The following is a 15979-nucleotide window of genomic DNA, read 5'->3' as shown; positions in this document are numbered from 1 at the left end:
ATGACAGCTTGGATGTAACGAACCAAGCTGGTGTTTAGAAAGCAAATAAATAAGAGAGGACGGGGTTGAATCAAGGAAGAAAATAAGAACAGTGAAAATATACAAAGGAGAAAGAGCTATTGAGAAAGTATTTCCTTAACAAGAGAGGAACAAATAATAAATTATGGGGCCCCTCTCCCCTGAGGCAATACTGGCACGCCTGAGGGTAGCAGGAAGTGGGCATCCCTCTCTTTTTATAGGGGTCGTGGACAGACTGTGACTGTGGGAGCATCACATAAGACACAGTCAGAGTCCTGAGAGAAAACTGCTTAATGAAAATGTTTATACACACACACACACACACACACACACACACACACACACACACACACAGAGGCCTCTTCACAGAGTTTATATGCTTTGCAATGCTGGATGAAGATGGTGGTAGTGTGACTGTGTAACCCCCGGGTCCCTCATCATGTCATCGCTGTAGTTTCTGCCCTCCTCATATCTGCAGTCCCACTTGGCCTCTATAACTGAGAGACTGCTGACAGCCGTGACCCCACAGTTACCCCGCACTCCCCCTCACGTCTGTCCCAAAGCAGGTGGCAAGCACCACCAACATGAGACTCCTCATCTTGATCCACCATCTATGTGAATTTGTGATTCCTTCATTTCTTGGCAAACACTTCACTACCTTGTCTTGTGATCGGGAGATAAAGCAAGGCAGCTTTTTTTTTTTTTATTTCCCCAAACTCCACACAGTGGGTTAGTCACGGCCGAAGTTGATAAAAGTTTCCCTTTTCTCCCAAAGTGTTCAATTAATCAACTTCACAGGGTGTGCTGGATGGCAGCGGATAAAAGTCTGGGCTACAGGGAACACCAGAAAAAATAGCCAGGATTTGTATTCTGCTGCAGTGGCTTTCATACCCATTAAAGGATGTTAGCATTTTTTAAAGCATAGTGACTTTATTGTCAGCTTCGGGCTTACACAGATCCAACCATTTGCTGTATTGGATTCTTGGCAGCAGGCCCGCGTGGATCTTGACCACCCTTGAATTTAGTTCTCATGCGAAGCTTCACCTTGTCAGAAAAATGGGCTGCTCCCTGCACTTACCCGACATATAGGAACTTATGCTTCGGTTGTGATGGTTTGTTATCAGTTAGACAAAAGTCATATCACATGGTTGCTGCAAGAGGTCTTCCCCCTACTGTAGCACTTAAACTGATGATTTCTCTGGAATTTCTCTGCTGATGGATGGTATACTTACACTATAAGATAGTAGACTGTAAGTGCATTTGCAGACCACCAGAATGGCCCTCAATTTGACATAATGTACTGCAGTACACTTAGATAAAATGTATTTTATTCATCTGCATTAAGGTTTTGGCCACTGGGGAGCATTGGTACAGTATGTAAACGCTGACATTATCAACATGTGTTTCATACATTCAATATTCACTCACTTTATGGCTCTGTTTTGATGTGAACTCCTGAGGACAATATCTGGAAGTATCCTGTATCCATGTGCTACTATGTTGCTAACTTTGTTGTGCTTTTTCTGAAAGACAATAAAATGCTCCGTAGAGCTGAAGGGACCGCAAAATCTTGTGAAATAATTATGTTTTCATAACCACAAGCAACAACTTTCACAGCACTCAGGCATTTGAGCCATTGTTCACATAAAAATATTGATAAGTGCAGTTAACGTGCATTTTTCTCATTAAAAACTCATGTATTTGGTTTGAAAATGGTTTGTTTTTTAAAACATTTATTCCTGTTACCATCCGTTGATTCATTTGAGCCCACAACCAATTCCTCTTCCTGTGGCTCCAAGGATTTGGAGCCAGAGCACCAGTAGTCCAAACTATCATAATTTGTGCTGGGAATAAGAAATCACATATGCCACAGTTTAAGTCTGCAGTCGTAGCCTGGAGCAATGGCTGGTTTAGAATTTGGAACAAACTACGAAATCATTTTCTTTTCGCACCAGTCATTCATCTTTTTCCCAGACACCCAGACATCTCAGGCCTGCTTCCTCTCAAGCTGACATGACCAGCAGGTAAGCAACATTTTCCATTCTCGGATCACATGTAGGTGTGTTTTTTTTTTACTTATATCTCAGCATACATTAAAATGTAATCTGCTTGTATGTTGACATGATTTCCACACTTTGAATTGAAATCTGTCTTATTTGACAAAAACCTTTCAGTGTCATGTAAAGGACAACAGCATGTGGACAAAATTCAGGTTGCTCTGTGATGTTAAGTTCGATCGTGGGATTTTCTGCTACCTTATTTACAATGGATGTGACCCCAGAAATATTCTGAATCTTTGTTGTATCCCAACTTGAAGTAGACTCTTTGTTCAGCTTGTCTCCTGAAACCTTTCTTCATAAGTGACCATTAAATGGATGGTTGAGTGTTCAGCCACCAGTGAGTCTCAGTAGAGCTACTACAGGGCTATGTTGCCCTTGTGCCGTTTCACCTTAGAGGCTCACCAGAGAACCTGTCAGGCCTGCGATGTTTTACAGCTCAGTTTGCAGACAAAACACTTCACAACCAAATCCCCTCAGCAACATCTGCTGCCAATTTAGCTGTGGCATTCCTGCAGTCTGTGCTGTTTAATATTCACAGGGGTTAGGATCTGCCGGCACAGGGGTGGATGGGGACGGTGGGGAGGGGGAACCAGTTTCTACAATCCTTTGGTCCACGGTCCAGACATGGTGAAAAATGAGGGGTTAACAAAGAGTGAACTGGAGCAGGAGCGGGTTAACTGGGCTAATTTGCAGGGATAATAATGGTGTTCACGCAAGGCCTTTGGGGAGCAGCGGTGTGGAACACAGACCTGACGGTGCAACCACACAGGAAGTTTACAACATGGCCCGGCAAATCAGAATGTATTTAATCATCAAACAAGCAGTGAGGAGCTGGCAGCAAGGCCAGGGCCAGCAGCCATCCTGAAGATGAAGACAAATGTTTGGAGAAGGGGCCAGAGAGAGAGAGAACGCCAGATCTGCACCTCAAAGATTTCATAGTGCTGAAACCCCTGATTTTATTGGCCAACTCTAAGCACAACATCTACTTTGCCCAGTTGCCTTGAGCGTGATATTAACATTGTATATGTTTTTAATTATCATCTTGTGATTACCTGAAAATATACTGTTGTACTATGAAATAAACAATAAACCTGCATTGCAATTTTTATAGGAAATTACTTGTGAATGGTAGAACTGAAAAAAGGTCCTTTATTAGCAGTAATCAAAGTATCCTGCATACACAACAGTACATATGTGCTGCCTGACTCGGGTAAGGGAGAGTAATAACTCAGCAAATTGATAATTAGAGCCCTGGCCTCCTTAAAATGACCACACAACGTCCTTGTGAATTTTTATGGATATATCCCAGGCACTGCTAACTTTAGAAACAAAGGAAATTCAAACCAGTTTCCTCCTTTTAGTCCATGTTTATCTGTTTACATTTATTTCTATGAGAAAATATATTTTTAGTATATGTTATGTTTGAGGATATACAATACCTTGCAGAGAAGGAAACCTTAATATGCAAGCAATAATACACACAATCTAAAATACTGAAGTTCATCTGTATTTGTTTCAGTGGGATGTCGTCCTGATTTGTGGGAATATTTACTTTTCATCATGAGCAGAAGCTATCAATAACTCCCTCGATGTTTTGGGGTGAAATGGCAATTTATGTGAAAATAAATTCTGTCTATATTTTGCAGCATGTGACGTTGCTCCCAAATGACTGCGCCCACCCTGTTGAGAGGTTGGTATTTCAGCGTTTGCCACAACAGCGGCTGTCTGATGACTCTCTGAAAGGGTGAAGTGCATCGTGCGACACCTCTGCTGCTCCCTCACTAAAGGACAAGCCTTGCCATGGCAACTGCATAAACATCTGTCTCCATATTCAAGGAAACATCTTGAGGGAATATAGAAGACTGCAGTTTTTTATATATAGGAGGAGACCCCGCCTGTGTGTATGCTCATGTTCAGATCGTATATCATTCATGTAATGATCTCATATTTATGCAGCTCTCATTCGTGACATGGATGTGTGAAATTTGAATGTAGGAGGTGGGAACTGTACATAATGTCCTGTCAAAGGAATAGTTTGATGTTTTGGGAAATATGCTTCTTCGCTATCTTGCCACCAGCAAGATGTGAAGATCGATACTAGTCTCATATGTGTACGATAAAGATCAAGCTACAGCCAGTCAGCTTAGTTTAGCATAAGACAGGGAATAACAGCTAGCCCGGCTCTGTCCAAAGATAACAGCATCCCCCAACCTGCGCCTCCTGAACCCACCATTTAACACGTTTTATCTTGTTTGTTCCATGTGTCATCGTCATCATTCATCATTATTAAGAACAACTTTTGGGTTGTTTATCATGCAGAGGCCCATCCAATGGACAGTTTGACTTGCAAACACCTGAAAATTGCTGCAGAGAATCTTATTAATTTAAGACTTGGATTATTGTAAGAAAACTTTTTAAATTACTTATAAACATTGCATATGACTAAATATCTTAAAGTGGGAAACACTTTGACCCATTATTACTGAGTTTATTAACATTTAATGAACTTAACGTTTGTAAATGCATAATTGATGTTTATTACTCTAATGCCTGACTAACAGTTAACATAACTACAGACCTGATGGTTCATTAAGGGAAAGCCTTTATTAATGACTTAGGCTATTAATGGTTTGAATGTTAATGACTCACAGCACCAATATCACAACCTGCTAACCAAAAACTTCTTCATGTTAATGGTTCATAACTGATCTTCAGAGATGTAGTAACTGATTTATTAAAGCCATTAGTCACAATTTAAAAGTTGACTTATTAGAAACTGCACCTGGAGCATTTCTAACTTCATACAACACTCAGGATTCTGTCTTTCCCTCATCTTGTGGTTTTGTCAAAACACATTTCAGGGATCTGTTGATACTTGGCATCCTAGAGTCATTCACGCCATGTTTTACATTCCCACCTCATGCCTTGCATGACACCGAGGAGCAATTGGCTTGATGCTGACAGAGTCCCTAAACATTCAGTGTATGAGGAACATTTTACTCAGGCTGAAAATGAAACGACCTCAGGGTGACTGGTATGCATGCAGTGACCTCATTTAAAAATGTTTAAAATAATTCATGACAACATGATTTATGGCAAAACAACATCACCAATGTAAGTAGTGCAGCTGAGGTATGAGGGTTTCAAATGAATTCTTGGCCTAAAATGTTTCTACCTATATACAGTTCATTTGTACACAAGAGCATTGTTTGTTGCACAGGAACGGGCTACTGATTAATATAATGTAGTTCATATGAAAATGTACTGTCAGTCTTTGTTAAGAGCAGTGACCTTTCCAAGACAATCAAAGTAGTTTGTTTTTACTGGGTAGAGTTGAGGTAAAAGTCTTTTTGAACCATTAATATTAATACATTAATATTTTTATGCTAATGAGCCCCACAATCAAAGACGCAACGGTCTGATAAATACATTAACTTATTTTTCTACCCTTAAACAGAAAATAATTTTGATTGTCAGTGCAAAAAACTTTCAGACAAGTTATAAGTGACCATTAATAAGCTGAAAAACAAGCAATGGTTGGTTAAATCCACATTGAAGGGCAGCTGATCTCTATCTCTAAGCCTCAGTTGCGGTTAGCTGTTGCTTTCATATATTGTCTGGACTGTAAATGAAGCAGATCTAATGGGATAATAACCTGTCAAATATCCAGGTTGAGCACAGAGCTGCACTGTTTTTCAGGAGATGGCGAGTGTGTGAAAGAGCCAGAGGTTTGTCCGGGTGTCCCTTTTGTTGCCTTTTGGGTTTTGTTGCTGGCACATGGTGAAAGGTCTGTGGAGAGCTGCCAGCGGCTGAGGTCATTATAGTGTGAGTTTCTAGTAAACTATGACCGTGAAGTTACTTTCCCTGAAGCAGACACAGCAAACAAACATGCAGCCAGGACTCTATTGTATGTGGTTTGGATTGGAGTTGTTACTACAGTCTGAAAAGTGTATCTGAATACATTTTGACAACGTAATTAGTAGCAGCTAAGAGAGATTGTCCTTTGAACCCAGAACCATGGATGTGGGTTGAAAACCCTGTACCACACTGAGTATTTTTGAGCACAACCATGTCCTCTTGAAATGACCTTTTCTGTACAATTTGCAACAGCAAACACATTTTGAGAAAATGAAAAGTTGTTTTTGCCAAGCAGCATAGTTCTCTATGGATAGAAATATCGCTCTGTGATATCCACTTACTTACTTAATTACTTACTCTAGCGCCACCATCAGGTCAAAATTTCAACTTCTTCTTTACCTTGATTTGTGACAAAACATCAGCAAAACTAATGACATCCCCATCAGTCTCAGTTACCAACTTCCTGAAGTGGAAATAAGGAATGTGGGCGAATATTTGTATGTGGGGAACCATTAGGGCCTTCTAGGTTTTTCATTTCAGCATTTTAAATGTTATATTTAATCTTTCATTTAACATTTTTCTCCTCTAATTACAATTCTGTAATTATTCTCTTCCAATTCAAACACAAGCCTCATTTTCTAAAATAATTTACTTCAGTAATGAAAGGGTTACTGTCCTAACATGATGAAAATAGAGTTATCCAATCAGAGGTTTCTAAAAGGTGCGCTGGATTTCCTCACTCATCCCTCCCGAGGTAAAAACTCAGCAGAACATTGTGGGGATGCTTCCCATTTGTAAGCAGTAAACTAACAAAACAAAAATACTCAAATTCCCCCGACTGGAACCTCTGTCTGCAAAGGACTTCACATGACAATATTCACAACTTGGGACACTTTATGAAAAACCGTTTAACGCTTTTGATCCTTATGGACTAAACCAAGGGGAAACTCAGAACGCAATCGGACTTCACGGCCGCTTCAAAGGCACGAAGTCGCCTCTTGTGCTTTGCATGAACTTTGAACTGGTCGCTATCCACCAGGTAAGTAAAAACAATACAGTTACTGGCCGAAACTCAGAAACACATTCTCTGTTTGGATAGTGACACATAGCACAGCTGTACCTCAGTCAGTGTTAGCATGCTAACTAGCTGAATTACGGTGGGTAATGTCATAAACACGCTTAACATTAGCATGTTAGCATTGCCGTCGTGTGCGTTAGCATACTGTTGTTAGCTAAACATGGAGACAGTAAACGTGTGTATGGTGGTTCAAATCGGTTTTTTTTCAATATTTAGTAAAGACCACAGCCTTTTTCTAACTTTAGCCGAGTGGTGTGTGATAAATCTTAAGACATCGATCATGTTTTAGTTGTTACGAGCTGATAACGTATTTAATGCTCGGATACTGTGGAGATGCTCAGAACAGAATCTGTTGCTAACAGGTGTTTTTGTTGCCTATAGTAAACCCTAACCTCTTGTGAGACCCTGGATTTGAACATAATCTATGCAGCAGTTACATTTCCTTAAAAAATCTGTCAAAACAAATTAGTATAGAATAGATAATATAGTATATCTATATCTGTATCTACATATATACATATTAGAATGTGTAAAAACATACATTTTTAAGGGACAGGGTTTAGCATGTTGTGCTAAAACTTCTGATCTCTCCTTGTTTCAAAATTTCAAAACTTATTGCTGCCAGCCTTGCTCGAAATTAGCTGCTCTGCCACAGAACAATAATTCCCTGAATAAAACGACATGAATGTGACAATTAAGTTTGTGAGCTGACATGTGATTGAGGGATTATTTCCTGCAGGCGACGTCCATCGCTTCCTGTGGCTGTCGGGTGACTGTCAGAGAGAGAAGTGTATCTTAACACACACAATGATATGAAAACAGTCATCTCATTCACAGTGTAAGAGTAATAATAAACAGAAAACTTAATCTTTTCTCTGTGATGGATTACAGTGCTTGAGATGTTTTGTCAGTGTCGTGTCAGTGTTGTTTTTATGCTGCACAATAATGAATAACAGCAGATGTCTTTTCTTTAAAGTTTGCCGACATCAGTAGGAATGATGTTAAGAGTACGCACACCAGTATTATCCATCAAGAAAAGCCTTGCTTCAGTAGATATTGCTCAGTGGAACATGACAGGAAATTCTGGAAGGAAACAGATGATGTCTAGCAGAGGTCGTGAGCTGGTTTTGAACCTGTGATGACAGGAACACATGGTGTTCACCTCCTGCCCGCCACACAGAGCCACACGGACCCATGATTTATCTTTAAACCAAAGTCGAGAATGTGCCACTGAATTTCTCTCTCTATCTCCTTTAAGCCATGTATTTGGCGCACACATACTTGGGGATTTTCAAAGTGTCTGGTCTGGTTTTATGGAGCGTCCCCCTGGACTGAGATTACTTTTAGAATTTTTCAGGCTGTTGTTAGTCTAACAGAGGTCATGTTTACATGAGTGAAGATGCTGTTGAAGGGGTGGCCCCATGTGGGCCACCTCTTCTGGGCTACAAGACAAGTCTGGACCTTTAATGGTCAAATTCTTTCATCACACCCACACAGTCATCAAATGTAACTCCTCTGTGTTTAAATTCAACAATTACTTCTAAATTACCTCATTCTGATGTCACAATATCAGGCAGAGTATCATTTAAAAGGGGAGTTGTGAAATATTCTTGTGTGCTTGTTTGCTGTGGTTTTCTTTGTGTGTTAGTTAAGTCCTGCACATCTGAAATTTTAAATCTGAGTCATGTCAAATCATCTCTAATCCAGTGTCAACCTTATCAGCCCATGTGTACACTGGACACCCAGTGCCTTCCCCTGCTGTGGGTTGATCCACAGGGTTAGTTTCTAATGTTTACCTGTGACAGGCAGATGTCCTCCAGGAAAAGTGGGAACACATTCTGGGCTGATGTCAATGCTCTGTGTACTCAGCTCCCACAGACAATGATGTAGTGTAGCTAAACTACCTAAACTCATGTCATTCAGTGTAAACTGTGGGTTGGTTCAGTTTGGATTTTCAAAGTTGTTTAGTGGAGTAGAGGAATTGTGTGCAGGAGTCCTGTTTACTAATTACAGTTCTACATGAAGGGCTGGACACAGGATGATGCATTTGATTTGGGACACTACAGCTCATGAGACTGAGTCTGTTTCTCTCTGGATCATAGTGTGATTCTACCCAATAATTATCCTATGTATGCAGTAATTTAGCTCCCTGTGTGATCAGTAATTATTTAAGAAATATATAATAATATTGATTTTTTTGTTTCTTCTTTGTCAACTACTATACAGCAATAACAATGACCTTGAATCAGTCGTGAATGATCCATACATGCAAGTCAGTTCTGTGTGCTGCAGTCTGGGTTTGAGTGTTCAGTGGTTCATGTGAAGTAAGAATACATCTAGACTTCTAGTGTGGTTTTTGGTACCTGGCAACAGTGGTTGCTGTTGACAGTAGGCAGATAAGTAGGCAGTATGTGATGTTCTAATCTTTCTAGTCGCTGCCTTTTTCATTAAGATTATTTTGATTTTATCAAGGTGAGATGCTGGAGCTGTTTCCATCCAGTATCTCTGCATCTTTTTCCTCCTTTTTTGGGCTTTTCAACAGAAACTGCAATGCATACAGTTTGTTTTGCCTCAAGAAGTTGCAACTTTTCATGATCTTGTGGGATGTAAGGGGTCGACTGCTGCTACAACTCCATCCATAACTGTACTAATCTTACAGTCCGTATGTGCATAACAACAATCTTTTTAGTTTGTTCCTATTGTCCACAGTCGGCTGTTCCAGATTTCAGCATATCACTAATTATATGGTTGTAAAACAAAAAACAAAATAAATATTACAAAAATTGAATAAATTAAAGTTATTTATTTTATGTTGTGTTGTGCAATATTTTCATATAAACATTCCACTTCACTGTTTTCAGCCTCGTAGGTTTTATGTGAGAAAAATGTGAAAAGCTATGTGGAAAAAAAAAAAAATATCCATTGCCCAATGTTACTGTGTTGAAAGAGCACAAACCTCTGTCTGCTGTGTCACGTACCCACATACCCACATATACCCGATCCTGAACATCTATTGTCTAGGCTAGAGTGAGGCTGTCTTATCTTTTTTCTGTTTGTTTATGATGTTGGCCGACAGGCTATTGAAAAAAGCCTCATACATGATTTGTATATTATTGCTTTCACAGGCATGTACCTCACCACATGAAGCACAGGAAATGGGACCATAGGCTTAGAGTTCACACATCTGCACCACCAGGTAGCTTTGGCTCTTTCTTGGCCTCCAGCTCCCTTTGATTTCTGAAGCTAACATTAGCATAGTTCAAGAAAAAAGACAGGGTGGTCTAAAAGTGTTATCTTTGTATAATTAAACGTCTATTACTTATAGTTGCTGCTAATTGCTAAATGCGTATTTTTCACTCCAAGGGAAATATTAACATTAGTTCACTGAAATATTAGCCACATTAACCTTTATATACACAGACAAACGTATTTAAGGAGACATGTCATTTCTGGCCACCATTTTTGTTTGGATTAGAAAATAGAATAAAAAGTTTGGAAACAGGTTAATAATTGTTTTTTCTCATGCAGAGAATTAGTTTTTTTATTCTCTCCACATGGTTGGAAGAGTCTTTGAGTATTTTGGAATATGTGCAAGAGTGTTGTTAAATTTCTGTACTTCTTTATTTGGATCTCTTTTAGCTCAAGGCTAATCTCTTCAGAGTTTTTCCAAGTTGTTCAGATGTGATGTCTTTAAGAGGGGTGGATGCCTAACTACGTGACTCAACTTAATGATAATACATAAAAGAGCTAAACAGGCGGCAGAATGTTAGAGCATCCACAGTATGTCCACTATCAACGGGCTCGAACCTTAAAACTTAAAGAGGACTGCCCACGCTGTTTTGGGGGAAAAGGTTGCATAAGATTAAAATATAAAAGTTATATGACATTTTTATATTATCCTCATTTACCAGAAACAACTTCTAAGAGATGCATCTCATATAAAAGCAATGTGTGCTCTTTTCAGCATTAACCTGCCGGCCCTCGATCATTTCCTCCACCCTCCAGCCCTCCTGACTCATCTCCACTGTGTCTCCCTGTGGCATCCACGGTCAGTGTGCTTTGTATATTGCTGATACCTGTGCTTACTAGTCTTACACGCAGTGTTAGCCAGAGATGTCACCTACCGACACACACACACACACACACACACACACACACACACACACACACACACATATACACACACACACACACACATAACTCCTGAGCTTGTGCACATACATATACAATTTAGACAACTACAAGTGTAGACACAGAGATACACAGAGAAGCGAAGGAAAGAAAAGTCTTCAGGGTTTTTGTTTGATAAACAATTCAGTGAAGATAATTAGTTGATAAGACATCACTTTGATTTACTGTGGGGACTCGACTGTATCTATTGCCTGAGAGCTGAGCCTCACTCACAAGCTTTGTATTACCATATGTTGAATTTTTAATCAATTTATATCCTGAAGGAGAAATGGGAAAGAGCAGATTCGCTCCAGTGGGAATGTATGGGCGAGGACAATTCTGTGGTATTTGCATATGGCTCGTGCTTGTACTCTTATGTACAGTTCTAATGTGTGCTCCTATATGGCTTGAGCAGCTGTCGAAAAACTGCTGTCCGCCACTTCTTAAGTCATCTGCAGCTCTGACCACTCAGACAGCTGGCCAATTAAATGTGCTTGTGGCTGCTGCTGCTGCTGCTTGGTGTGTGTTGGGCTTCACACAGAGGTGTAGATGGGAGGACAAACTCATCTCTCCATAGTCAGGGGGAGAGATGCCAGGAAAGCTTGGCTGTGTCTAAGAGTGCTGTGTCTGTGTGCTTCTCAGCTGGCTGTGCGAGCAGATAAGAAAGGAGGCAGAAGGAGAGCTGCTGATTCTAGGTTTACCCCCCCCACCCCCACCCCCACACTCCCCACCCTCTTTTCCCAGTCTGTCTTTCTCTATGCAGCTGCAGGTCTGGGAGCTGACCTGCATTAAGACATCAGAAACTGCCTGACGGGCTAATAGGAGTGGTTTTCTAGAACATCTTCAAAAGCTTGTTAAACTGTGGAGTTTTGGCAGTGATTTAAGGAAATCTGCTATTATGGTTTAGATAGAGTTCACATAATCTGTGTTGGCAGATGAGAAATGCCTGGACATCACCCAAACGCTTCCTTGCCAAATGATTTCTCTGTGTGTGCACTAATGTATTTATTAGACATGTAGAACGAAACTCACACGCCAACATTTCTTTCGCCATATTTTTTTTTTTCATGTATTATGGTAATTTTCAATGCACTTGAGACTGTCATTACTGGAGAGAGCAGTATTGTGTCAAGACTCAATACTCATTTCTAACACACTTTCTTCCTCTCAAGCTTTTGTACTTTTTTTTATTGAAACTCGCCTAAAGGATTCTTTCTGTTTTACTGTAACCATTTTGCTTTTATTGTTTTCTGCAAACCCTCTGATGCTGATGGGAAAATAGCTTTGTCTCGGAGTGGTCTAGCCAGTGGGCATCTGACAGTGATTTGCCGATCCTGTGCAATTGCATGATGGCTCTCATCCTCTAAGGCCACAGGGCCCTATAAGCCAGCCAATCACTGCCCCTCAGCACTCTAATGTCGGCAATTATAGGTCAGTGTGTGTCACGACATCATTGTCTTCCCTTTGAATGGCTCAGTCCCAGCTCCCACTGCAATCAGTTATGTTTTTCTCTTTGCTATTTAAAGTGGAACAGAAATCCAGTAACAACATGACTGCTATTGTCTGAATAGTTGTTGTCTGAGTTGTTTTAGAGCAAAACTTCACTTTTTTCCTACTTGATTAACTTAAGAATTTGTATGTGGAAGACCTGAGAGATGCAAACCTGCAGCCTGTTTTACCAGATGAATGTAAGTTTGATCATTAATTTGAGTCTCTGTTTTAACTGCTTAGTCTCACACTAAACTCATCACTTTTTTATTTACATCATCTACAGCCATAAATTTAACCAAGCCGAACTTATTGTCACAGACTGTGATGTTTCATCTAATCCATCATTTGGATAAAATGGGAGTTAAATCAACTTCTAATTAATGAGAGAGAGACTAAAGAGAATAATTTGTGCAATCACATGTGCACTAACAAAGTGTTTTTGTGCGTGGCATCATTATTAATCCAGAGTTTATTGACTGATCATTAACGCTGTAGTTTTTTACTAATGTGTGGATCGTGGTGTGATACTTAAAGATGGTCACAAATTATAAGAAAACAAACAAATAATAAAAACACAAAGAAAAAGCTCTGACAAAGTCGACACCTAAACAGTTACAGGTTTTCGTTACAAGAAACCTCATGTTAACAGCATCATTTCCCATTTCCAGGAGATTCATCTTAAAATCAATCTAGCATAAATTTAAAAAACACTATATGAGATAAATCAGTGTAATCGTAAACATGAGAGATGTAGTCTGTCACTGGCGCTGTGTCTCATCCTTCTGCCTTTACATCAGATTAAAGGACTGACTTGCATCTTCTTCGTGAGGTTTACCACTGAAGAAGTAACTTGTGGGATGCAGCTTGTCAATACTAAGTTATAGTGTAACTCTCACACCACAGTTTGCCTAATTTGAATTTAAATATAGTCGCTGCAACAGCCTGATGTGGTGACATGATTCACTGCCTGTCATGTCTTCACAACTGCATTTTCTAATTTTGGATTCTACATTTATATTATCTGACTATTAATGTGTTAATTTTGGTTTGGTGTCTAATTAATAGCTTTCCAAACTGTCTGCAGCCTCAGACAAAAACATTTTACATCTCGCAGCAGACTTGACTCCTTTGAGACGGATCTGGGAAATACCTTGAGGGTAGTGAAGTGACTCATGTAGCCGTCTGTCTTTGAGTGTGTGTTTATCTCTTTGAGTGCCCATGTGGCAAAGAAGTTTGAACCGTTAACGCCTCTGTGGTTGCTTGGCAGCCCACGAAGCAAAGTGACGCCTTCCTGACAGGGTCGGCTCAGCCCTCAGAGACACGGCCTCTTTAACTGGCCTTAACAAGATAATAACACGGCACGGTTCCCCTGATCAGCAGCAAATTGTTTCTTTAAATGCTTTTGGTTAGGGGCAAAGAGGAGTGGGCTTTACTGACGTGATCTTGAATGGAACTCATCAACAATCTTTGTAAAGTCCAGGATGTGTTATCAGATAATCAGTGCCCTGCACACAGCTGATAAACGAGTCGTTTTGGGTGACACCCGTATGATCTGCTCATTCACTTCCTGGCTCTAAGCACGCTATGTCTACATGTGCATGCAGAGTGGTTAAAGATAGGGCTATCAAAGAAATCTTCAAGGACAACTGGACACTTTAGATTTTTGTTTGAACCTGTTTACATCCTATTGTTGTTAAAAATATAACTTGTAGAAAGGCCTGAGGAAGCTTTAATGTTACAAGTATCCAAACAATAGGAGACATTCCTGTAAAAAGTCAGTGCAATGAAAGGTTTTAGGTTCTTTTAAATATGCCAGTGCAACACAATGGCTTTGCACAGATTTACAATGTCACATAAATTCTCTTAGGATTTCTTGACCGTAAAGATTTCACGAGTGTCCACAGACCTCGGCATGGACAACACACCTTCGTGCTCGAGTCACAAAGAATGGTTGGGAGACGGACGGCAACATTTCTCTGTCTAAAATTAAAGGAAGTGTCCTCTTGGCCCCAAAGAGGACACTTGAGGAAGGGCTTAAGGAAGCCAACAGTTTATATCCTAAATCCATCCGTCATCAATGGGTACCGTTCTAATGATGGGAAAGTTATGACCCTGATTATATTAGCCCATGGGCCGGTGCACTCACTTTGTTCCTGGCCTGTGAGCTAAAGCAAATGTGGCTAAGCTGCACAGTGTATAGAATAATCCTGAAGGAAGTCTTGGCTCACTGACAAGAGACTCAAGTTCAGGGAAAGGTGCAAATTAACCAAACGCCATCGTCATGTTTCCATGTTGTTGGTTTAAAAGTGCGGCGGAAGTTCAAAATTACAGTAAATTCCAAACACACTTGAACAGTTGAGGGGAAACTCTTTGTAACTTGTGCAGCCACTAGCTCCTTTTTCTACACGTCACCCCCACCCCAGGTTTGCATTTCTCTACCAGCGCCCCCCCTCCATCCTGTGTTTGCGCTGGCTTTGTTTTTATGACCACTCCAGTGATCCATCGCCACTGCAGAGCTGCTGGTGTTAACACAGCTGAGGTGCATTACACAAACTGTTGTTCCTGCCTCTCACCTGGCTCCAGGCTCTGTTTGCAGTCAGGAGTTTTTGTTTATGTTCACTTCAGAGGCAGATGCAGACTTGTGCATGCACTTTCTCTCACAGTGCACAGTGCACTATTATGGCAGTGACACTATATTACAACATGCCTGAACCCAGCTGTCCACCATGAAAGTGCAGAATCCATGATCGGCCAAAGGTGTTTTGTCAAAGAGAGGAGCCACTCTGCCATGGAAGAGGACTGTTTCTTTTTTACTTTTAAAAAAGGCCAAAAGAGCGATGAGCCTGTCGGTTAATAAATAATCTACAATGTAGGCATGTTTTCCAGTTCGGTACATAGCAGTCAACTACGTACATATAGCTAACACTCAAACACAAACTTTAGAGCTGAGCAGCAGTTTGAACTTGAACTGCATTATCCCCAGTTTGTCTCCGACTCTGGATCTATATTTTTTTTAATTTTCCTCTATCTCTCCCCTCATTTCCTGTCATGTCCTTCTGTTGGCTAGTGTTGGTCTAATAATGGCATAAAATGTGTGAAAATGAGTGAAAAAGTACAATTAAATATCACAGTAATGTTATCAGTACAATGTGAACAACAGTAAAATCCGAGCTGAAATTATTTGATTAACTAATTTGTTGATCAACAAAAAGCAAACTTGATAACTAGATTATCTCAATCTTGACAATCAACTGCAGTAAATTACATTTTTCTTAGCAAAAATGCCAAAAAAAAAATCCACCAA

The 15979-nt window shown here is 40.2% G+C and overlaps 1 protein-coding gene across 2 annotated transcripts in view; it reads left to right on the top strand.

Moving 5' to 3' along the window:
- The first annotated feature begins 6711 nt into the window (after positions 1–6711).
- Positions 6712–15979, top strand: part of xpnpep2 (X-prolyl aminopeptidase (aminopeptidase P) 2, membrane-bound) — a 97086-nt gene continuing 87818 nt past the window's right edge. Inside the window, exons 1-2 of one of the 2 annotated variants that reach the window (XM_071457502.1) lie at positions 6712–6975; positions 10979–11062. The gene's annotated coding sequence lies outside the window, so the exon portion shown is untranslated. Of the gene's footprint in view, positions 6976–10978; positions 11063–15979 lie in introns of those variants that run through there. The other variant, XM_071457503.1, reaches the window with a different exon arrangement.

The sequence above is a fragment of the Trachinotus anak genome, unplaced genomic scaffold (assembly GCF_046630095.1).
Source record: "Trachinotus anak isolate AG129_WGS33_773 ecotype Australia unplaced genomic scaffold, CSIRO_AGI_Tana_v1 ptg000021l, whole genome shotgun sequence".
Taxonomy (NCBI): Eukaryota; Metazoa; Chordata; class Actinopteri; order Carangiformes; family Carangidae; genus Trachinotus; species Trachinotus anak.
This window is presented reverse-complemented; position numbering and strand designations above follow the sequence as displayed.